Raw genomic sequence first — 10,327 nt, 5'->3', positions numbered from 1 at the left:
GACACAAAAGGTCATTGCTAAAGAGGCTGGCTGTTCACAGAGCTCTGTGTCCAAGCACATTAATAGAGAGGCGAAGGGAAGGAAAAGATGTGGTAGAAAAAAGTGTACAAGCAATAGGGATAACTGCACCCTGGAGAGGATTGTGAAACAAAACCCATTAAAAAATGTGGGGGAGATTCACAAAGAGTGGACTGCAGCTGGAGTCAGTGCTTCAAGAACCACCACGCACAGACGTATGCAAGACATGGGTTTCAGCTGTCACATTCCTTGTGTCAAGCCACTTTAGAACAAGACACAGCGTCAGAAGCGTCTCGCCTGGGCTAAAGAAAAAAAGGACTGGACTGCTGCTGAGTGGTCCAAAGTTATGTTCTCTGATGAAAGTAAATTTTGCATTTCCTTTGGAAATCAAGGTCCCAGAGTCTGGAGGAAGAGAGGAGAGGCACAGAATCCACGTTGCTTGAAGTCCAGTGTAGTTTCCATAGTCAGTGATGGTTTGGGGTGCCATGTCATCTGCTGGTGTTGGTCCACTGTGTTTTCTGAGGTCCAAGGTCAACGCAGCCGTCTACCAGGAAGTTTTAGAGCACTTCATGCTTCCTGCTGCTGACCAACCTTATGGAGATGCAGATTTCATTTTCCAACAGGACTTGGCACCTGCACACAGTGCCGAAGCTACCAGTACCTGGTTTAAGGACCATGGTATCCATGTTCTTAATTGGCCAGCAAACTGGCCTGACCTTAACCCTATAGAAAATCTGTGGGGTATTGTGAAGAGGAAGATGCGATACGCCAGACCCAACAATGCAGAAGAGCTGAAGGCCACTATCAGAGCAACCTGGGCTCTCATAACACCTGAGCAGTATTGCTGCAGTAATTCAGGCAGACCCCAACGAAGTATTGAGTGCTGTACATGCTCATACTTTTCATGTTCATACTTTTCAGTTGGCCAACATTTCTAAAAATCCTTTTTTTGTATTGGTCTTAAGTAATATTCTAATTTTCAGAGATGCTGAATTTGGGATCTTCATTAGTTGTCAGTTTTAATCATCGCAATTAAATGAAATAAACATTTGAAATATATCAGTCTGTGTGTAATGAATGAATATAATATCCAAGTTTCACTTTTTGAATGGAATTACTGAAATAAATCAACTTTTTGATGATATTCTAATTATATGACCAGCACCTATATAGAGACGTAGCATATTGTGAATTTAGTGCTACACCCAGGTTAATGATTGAAACATTGTATCTTTAATTAATTGTTTCAATGTTTTCTTTCCATATTCAAAGCATAGCATGTATGAGCATACACACTGTGTTACACCTGCTCTAAGCATTTACTGAGCTTTACCTGCTTGCAGTAGTCTTTAGTGTGTAAAAATACTCTGTGTGAGTCTATTTGTAACAGCTATGTTAAGATCGCTCAGCTATGCAAACATTACATAGTATCTTAAACATTTGTCTGCGGGCACACAGTCAGGCAGTAACTCGTCCACTAGGCTGTTGGGGACCTTTGAGCCTCTTTTCTGCTCCTGCACCAATTACATCCTTATTTATGAATTTGAGCACAGTTGACCTTCTAGAAGAGGAGACGTAAATTTGTTTGTCTGGAGAACGGTGTAACAAATGGCATTCTGGGACAGGTCAAGCTCCCACTCTATCAATCTGTCCCCTGTGTCTCTCTTTCTCTCTCCTGTCTGGCATTCTCCACACTTAAGCAATAACTCTCATCAGCTGGTCAGCCAGTCAGCTATCTAGTCAGTCATTTTGAAACGGCAGTCAGTCAATGAGTTGGTCTTCCTGGACTGATAAACAAAAGCCAGTGGACCTAGAACTAACATGCGTGATATGAGATATTTGAGAGTTGACTTAAGATGTATTTCTGACGGGTGAAGCAAAAAGGGAAAGAGACTCACAGTTGTGTGTTTGTTATTCAGTCTTTTTCACTTTCTAGATCCTTTTATGCAGCCTACGGGAACATTTCAGGGCAGGGTGCTAACCCATGTGCGTGACTGGGTTGGTAGAAATTTGTCTTCGTGAGAGACAGGTCACTCTGAAAAGAGCTTACCCCACTGTCTCCTCCCTCTCTACATCTTCCACATTCCCCTGTTTGTGCTTACACTTCCTGTGAAAAGCATAACTGACTCCTTAAGAATCTGCCCAATTAGAGACGGAGAGTGTGTGTGGGGTGGGTTCTCTCTTTCTAATATCTGGTGGTACACAGAAATAGAGGTTTACATGGAGTGTCCTCTGGGTCCAGAGCTCTGGTGATGGAGGGCTTTCCAGGCAGTGTAACGTTCAAAAACATGGAATGCAGTGAAATACTGGGGCAAGGCTCTGTGAAATGATGGAACAGAACACTTTTAATCAAGTCCACTGACCACTTCAGCAAATTCAGACAGTGACCATTTGTGATTCACCATTGACAGTTTTATTAATCTAACATTTGTTGGTTCAGCCTTCTCAAACATGAGGATTTTCTTCTCTTTGTTAGACAAAGCAGATAATATGAAGACCCCATATTGGGCTCTAGAAATTTGTAATGTGAATCTACGTTGAGACATTTTATAGACTAAATGATTCATTGATTAATTAAAATTTCCATTTGCCACACCTGTCAGCTAAAAATTGAAACCATTGTAACCATTATTTGTCTATGGATCATAGACACAGTATATCAGCGGATCAGTTTTGAGACCAGATCTTTTTCCACACCACCTTCTGTGCCTCTCTTTGTGTTGCTCTGTCCTCCCACTTCCTTGCTCCATCCATCCTACAGTCTCCACTCCCACACCGGCTAGCTTGCAAGCAGACCCAGCTGGCCATAATGATGACAAATCAGCCCAAATATTTATGTCCATTGAGTTTCACTGTGGCTCAGTCCATGGCTCGCTCTATGCTCTTTTTTTTTTTTACGGATCCCTGCGGTCACCGCACACAAACCGCCAAACCGCTGTAATCGCTCTACACAAACACCACTCACCTCCGGTTATATCACCTAAACACCAGTGACTGTTAATGTCCGCAAAGAACCAAGTTTATGGTTGTCAGAGGAGTGGTATAAACAGTGAAGCTTACAGTGTGCTTATGTAGATTTTTGTGTGGGCCTGGCGACCAACCTGTTCTGTAAATGCGATGTTCGTTGTATCTTCTAGCAGAAAATGTGTTTTTCCCAGGTCTTACTCACTTAGCAGAAACTAAACAAGAATCCCAGGTGATAGAGGACCTCACTGACAGAGTTACTTGCTCAAAGTAACATGTTGGAATTGAAAAACACTATATTAACACTGTAATTAAAGTATAATCCAAGAGAGAGAAATCATCTACACAGATTTCAACCAACAATGTGGGGCAGAAGAATAACATTAGAAATGATGATTGAGATATGAAAGGTGATTATAGGAGTCAGTTTCTCAAATTAGACTTTTAGGAAATAATTCAACAATGTTCCAATTCCACGAACTTCCTGATATTCTGAAAGAATGCATGGTCATGAGACTAACTAAACGGATATTGAACACTTACATCCTACAGCTTGTGCATACTTGGCAATCAACGGGTGTTTTAAGAGGTCTCATTGTTCATTTGTAATGATATCATAAAGCATCGAGCACCTTCTCTCCTGACAAAAGTGGTATTGGAAAAAAAGGCTTTTTTCTAGGTCAACAGCTTGCATTTTTGTTCCTTGCACACATTTATTTTTAGTCTTCTAAACTGTGGTGATTCGTGACTAATTATTGATCCCACAGTACTTCTCCAGATGAGAGTACCAATTAAATTCTTACAAAGAAGTGTAAATAAATGAAACGGCTAAAAAAAAAAGGTTCATTCTAAAAAGCACTAATTCCAATTCCATCCTTGTGCTGTCTTTGGATGCCAGATTTACAATAGGCAATAAGACAGCAGTGTTGTACAATCAAGTATATTACAAGTTATATTGCTGTCTAACATAAATACACCATTTCCGATTGATTTCTTATAGTAAAATGATGCATTTCATGATACTATTTTCCCATTATGTCAACCCCTTGCAGCTAAAACAGATGACTCAGTGTTTTTAAACAGTGATGCTACATAAAGCATGCCTTGTTTACCTCCATAGCTCTTGTCCTCTGTCAGATAATGTGTATGCATCCTATCTCTCCCCTCTGGAAAAAGATATGGCCTCTTTTTTTTTTTTTATACTCTGGGGCGCTCTCTCTAGACACATGGGTCCTGACATGGAAGACAACATCCCGCTCTTATCTGCCCCAAAGAGAAAGGGAATGAGCCAGTGGGGGGAGAGGGGAATAAGACAGAATAAGGCAGGAAGCAAGGCAAGAGAGAGAGAGCAAAGGAGAGACGCTGGAAGAGGGGAAGCACTCCATCTCCTGCTTTGAGAGATGGACCAATCAGCATATTTAAAATTAGCCCTCTGCGTCATTGTCCACAGCAGTGTTGGCTTACCATCGTCCCAGATCCCAGGGCTTTTTGTTTTCACCAAGGAAGAAAGCCTGCAGGCTAGTGCAAGCCCAGAGAGAATCAAAATGACTACTGTACTTTAAGCTGCTCTCTTAGGCCTTGGCTTGAATTCCTTCATACCTGTAACTGCATCTCTCTTCCCTTCCTCATCTCCCTTCTCTCATCCATGCACTCTCGTGCCAATGACCCCCCCCCCCCCACCCCGCCACCGCCACACACACACAGAACTCTCAGTCTTCCCTATTAGGATACATTTGGCTGTAGAATCAGCAGCGTTGCATTCCCAGGTGAGTTGAGGATGATTTGCTATTCACTCCTCTGGCTATGTGTTTACCACGACAGGCATAGACAAAGAGAGAAAGAGCGAGGCTGAAACCGAGAGGCAAAAGGAGGACAGGCAATAGCTCTCTTCCTTCTGTCTTTCACCGACCCTCCCTTCTTCTCTCAGCATTGAGATGCAGCCATAGTTCTCAAAACACATGTTTACAGGCTAAAGGTTTGGAAGCAGCTATCCAGGATGGATGGGGGATTTGTGTTCCTTTCGTACTTAGAGGCTGTTGTGAATGCAGCCGACCGCTGAGCTAGCTGTTAGTTCTGGCAGTTTGGAAGGGATGCCTCTGGGACTATGCTTGTCTTTAAGAGTCTTTGCAGAGACTTTGCCAGCATGAATTGATGGAGGATGAGCTGAGAGGCTTTTTTCTTCAATTTACTGCTTGTCATTTTTGTGGCAGGTTTTCTTGTGTGTGTGTGTGTGTGTGTGTGTGTGTGTGTGTCTGACACGAGTGACTCATTGAACGCAAACACAGGAACAACTGGAAATTAGCATGCCCACGTGAATATTGAGTCTCACACATGTGTACCCTCCTGCATGGTGACTGCTGATCTCGAATAGTGGTGTCCTGGCGGTGGGGTTTTGGGCCGGATTGGGTTGGTTTACTGATATTGACAGCATGGCCTTGTCTGGCCTCTTGCCAGTGTTGAGCTAGCTCTTGCTGACTGCTCTAGACTCCTATAAATCAGGGCCAATTACTACGGTGGTGCCTCTCCTCCAGTCGCAGCCCTGCCCTGCAGAGAGCAGGGATACAGGGAGAAAGGCAGGGGAGCTGCTTTCATTCCAATTAATGCTACTGCTGCCCTCATCTCTGTTTGGCAAATATGTGTAATTCCAATGTCTTGATCTTAGTTTACCCTGCCATTTAAATAAAATGGCATCTCATCACTATCCAGTGTGAACATGTATCTAGATGATTTTTTAAATTAATTTATCTTATTAGATAAACTAAAGAGTTACATGTTCTCCTACATTGAAAAGTTTAAAAAACCATTTAAAAAATTGATTATCTGAGAAATGCGATGTCACAAAGCTGAAAACATGAAGCTCATGAAACTGATATTTTGGAGATATGTGGTTTTAATAGAACAGCAATCATATGCAGTGTAAATAAGGTCATAATAGCACATGCGCACATAATCTATAAAGATTTTCTTCAATGTAAAGGTGCTGTATGTACAGTACATGAACATGTAAATAGTTATACATAAACTGTCCAAATTACCCATGCTGTCTGATCAGCATCTTGATATACCACACATGTGAGGTGGATGGATTATCTCGGCAAAGGAGAAGTGCTCACTAACACAGATTTTGACAGATTTGTTAACAATATCTGAGAGAAACAGGCCTTTTGTGTACATAGAGAAAGTCTTAGATCTTTGAGTTCATCTCATGATGAATGGGGGCAAAAACAAAAGTGTTGCGTTTAGAATTTTGTTCAAAAAAAGGTTCATTGTAAAAAGCACTGTAATTACAATTCCATCCTTGTGCTATCTTTGGATGCCAGATTTACAATAAGAAATAACACAGCAGTGTTGTACAATCAAGTATATTACAAGTTATATTCAGTGACAGAAAGGGCTAAATATGGTGTGCAAAAAAAAAAAAGGGGGGGGGGGGGGGGGATTGTGTTGTCCGTGTGTGAGTGTATGAGTATACAGTGCAGCGCTGTATGCTCTCTGCCTATGTAACGTACGCTAGATTTATCATCCTCACTTAATATACTCATAAACATTCCCTGGCATGTCGCGGAGGCTGTGAACCCCCCCCCCCGCATGGCTGGCTCAGTAAATTGGGCCTGTGTAAACCATTCTGCCCGTCTAAAATACAGTGCGGCAAATTGAAATCCCCAGTAAGCCTCTGTAGCGGCATGTCACAGCTGGGTAGGGAGGAGGGAGAATGGAGGTTTTTCTCATTTACCACCTGGAGGTTTTTGAAGTGTCATAACCAGCTAGTCTCCCACACACTCTTCTATTTCTCTCTTTAACTCTATTTTGCTTTTTTCCCTCTTTGTCTCTCTCTCCCATTCTCTTAATCTTCCATTCCCTAGTCCTGTATTCAATCCTCATCATTCTGACACACAAGGCCTGTATTTATTATATATTTAAGAATCCAGATTCACAAGCTGACAGGGTGAGGGTAAACAGCAGTCACAGAACCATCCGGAAAGAGAGACAAGCTTGGTTATTAACCTCCAGTGGGGCGACCAGAAGAAGCCAAGAGAGAATTAGATTTAAGACAAGGGGGGGGGGGGTAGTTTATTCTACTAGGGCTGTCCCCGACTAAGGATTTACACAGTCGAATCAGAATCGTCAAGTCCTGCCTATAGTCGACTGATAGTCGAATCATGTGTGTTTTTGTGGGCGGCGATTGCGATTGTTATTGTATTGTTAATTTATTTACGTACTTTTAAAAACATTTATTGAAAGTTTTATTCTTTTTAGATATTTATTTACAGCATTAAACGTTGAAATGTATATTGTAATAGGCTGCATATTAACTTATTTGGAGAAAACTGGTAGTTCTATGTAAAATCAGATGTTGGGCACCCACATATTGTCAAAATGGCATGATCCTTGTTTCGCTGTGAAGCTTCGTCTGTGAGATTGACAGTCGAATCAGGCTCCGCCCATCGAAGCATCGAATCTTCGACTATTGGGGGTCAGCCCTATATTCTACATATCTAAACGTTTGCATTTACTTTATGCATTTTGCCATGAAGAGAATATAATCAAAAACACACCACTAAATCCACAAAAATCCAGCATTAAACCCACTCACCCCATCCCACCATCCTCCCAACAGTCGGCATTCCTCTGAGACCTTCAGCACCCATTCCATATTTCATCCCGGGGGACTTCTTCCGGCCTTTTTCTTTCCCCTTGGATAACTTCGCTCTCTGCCTTCTCGCCCAACACTGTAAGTAATGGGCTGGTTTTGACCCTCCATGCCTCATTGTGTAAGATTTCAGCTTCTGACCTTAAAAAATGAAAGCAAATCGATAGGGCGGGACACATGAATTCCAAAGCCCAGGATGCAAGCCAAGCCTGGAGGAGGAGGGGGGAGGAGGAGGGGGGGGGAGCTCTGTGTACTACTGAAGGGCTAAAACAAAGAAAGAAAGCCCGAGTAAGAGAGAGAGGCTTTCAATTAACCTTCAGCGCTGACAGCAACACTGTGTAGTGTCTCCTGTTTGTGCAGGTCAATTTGTACGTGTCACAAAGTATGTTAACTACTGTGTGTGTAATTTAAGCTACAGAGGGCTAGGGAAAAATAAAACGAAGAGGAGAAGGGGAGGGGGACGTAAGGTGAAAGCCTCTAAGTCGAGGCTTGAACTGCAGCTGTGCACATTCCAGTGACTTTGAGTGGGAGAAAATAACTCCCATGGAGCACTCAAGAGATTAAGATTCTTCTATACTACTGCCACTGCATGAAAACGTGAGTGACTGGAGACTAGTGCTGCTTTTTTTTCATTCTAGTCTGTGCAACCAAGGCTACCAAAGCAGTATGAGGCACAGTCTGCTGGAGGAGGGGCTAAATTGGGATTTGGTGTGTGTGTGTGTGCATGCGCTTCCGTGCATGCATGCATGTGTGTGTGTCTACTTGTCAAAGTTATAGACTTGAGTCACACTTAAGTCAGAAAAGTGGCAACTTGAGAACTTTACTGCTGTGGGATTTAACTTACTAAATAAAGACTTGACGACGAACACAATTAACTCTCAACTTTGTCATGCCTTCATTATAAAGGTAAGAGGGGGAGAGGGCAGGAAATGAGGGAGAGAGAGATGCAAAAAAGGCCGGTTGGATTTGAATGCGGGATGTTGTGGTTCATGGTTGACGTCTTAACCCTGAAGCCACGTGTGTGATCTTTTGACTCTATAATAAAAAATTAGTTAAATGGTCTTGGCTATGTAAATAACATTATTACAGATTAGAACGGACATTGTTCACATGCTTATCATGGCCATCATTCAGAGAATTCAGAGACTTTCATTATTACTTTCTATTTTTTGTATGAAGACTCATGATCTATGTCCTACAGGACTTGAGACTTGTCAGTTGGAGTTGCCCCAAAGGACTTAAAACACCTCTAGCAATGGGGCACTGTAAGGTGTTTCAGTGTTATAACGTGGCGTGTGTGTGCACAAACACGGAGGTGTGTACAGTGTGTGTGTGTGTGTGTGTGTGTGTGTGTGTGTGTGTGTCCAGCACAGTGAGTGGCTACCCATCAGTTCCACTTAGCTCAGCGTGGTAATTGGCCATCCATTGATGGACGTGGCTCCCTCTTCACGCTCCAGGGACCCCGGTTCTTTGTCTGAGGAGTGGGCGGCAACACGCTGGCATGGCACACACGCTTAAAATAGCGCACCAAATCAGCCATGCTTCAGCAGCCACTGCTAACGTGTGGGGCGGATTGGAGGGTTAATGCTGTGTGTGTGTGTGTGTGTGTGTGTATTTGCGTGTTTAACTGTGTGTGTGTTTTTACGATATGGTATGAGGTATTGCGCTTCTCTCTGTGGAGGATAAAGGGTTGATGTGGTTAACGCGAGCTGCTGGTGGTATTTAGTCATGTCCCCCTCTCTTTCTGACCATTTTTTCTTCTCAGTTTCATCAATCAATCACTTACTTTATTGCAGTGTCTCTTTCTCTCTTCCCTCCTCACTCACCCTCTTCTAGTGTTTCTCTCCCTTTCTCTCTCTCTCTCTTTCTGCTCATGCCCACAGGGTCCTGGATCGCTCTTTCTGTCACTATGTGCAGAATCCCTGCAATAGAGATATAAAAAGGCTGTGAGCAGGGGGCCCTGACTCTTATACCATAAATCTACTCTAACAGCACAACAGACAGATGAGAGCAAGGGAGGGAAGAGGGCGAAAGAGAGGCAAAAGAAGAAAGGGAGGGTATCACATTTGTAATACATATTAAATAAATCTTGGAAGATAGAGATTATTCTAAAAAAATATGTTCATATTGAGATGTTTATGAAATAGGCTGGGGAGGATTTTCTGCATCAAGATATCACACCCTCGGAGGTGTAAATTGTTTTACAGTGTGTTAAAATTGGTTTTGAGGGTATGAATAGTAAGCAGGAAGTTGCCATCATTTAAAACTGCTATAAGCTGCTGGAAGCGTTATGACCCCTAATTTCGGAGGGTCCCCTTGGTGAAATGTTTACTTAAAATAAAAAATATAGAAAAGTTTGCACTCCAGTCGCATGTTTAGAGGAAAAAAGCACTTCAGATGCAATTTATTGATATATATGAAGATATATATATATTCTTAAACGGTGACTAAAAGTAATATAAAGTGGGGAAAGTGAATATTAAGTGAATATACAGATACAGAATGTGTCAAGAGTTGTTTTTTTGTTTTACTTTTTGTCATTGTCAGGACCTTTTTTTGTCTTTGAAGAAATTTTTCCCCCCAATGCATTTGTGTTATTTGAGCCTGAGGTTAGAAGTTGGTTTTCTTGAAATTCTACTCATTAATATCTACTTTTGGGTTGAATGTTTTCATCTATTAGTGACCCTAATCTCA

General features: G+C 42.2%; 1 protein-coding gene across 1 annotated transcript in view; it reads left to right on the top strand.

Moving 5' to 3' along the window:
* Positions 1–10,327, top strand: part of LOC123976773 (RNA-binding motif, single-stranded-interacting protein 3-like) — a 58,690-nt gene that overhangs the window by 30,397 nt on the left and 17,966 nt on the right. The gene's annotated exons all lie outside the window — the stretch shown is intronic.

Source organism: Micropterus dolomieu, linkage group LG09, assembly GCF_021292245.1.
Source record: "Micropterus dolomieu isolate WLL.071019.BEF.003 ecotype Adirondacks linkage group LG09, ASM2129224v1, whole genome shotgun sequence".
Taxonomy (NCBI): domain Eukaryota; kingdom Metazoa; phylum Chordata; class Actinopteri; order Centrarchiformes; family Centrarchidae; genus Micropterus; species Micropterus dolomieu.
Note: the sequence above shows the minus strand (reverse complement) of the source record. Positions and strands in the feature narration are given on the sequence as shown.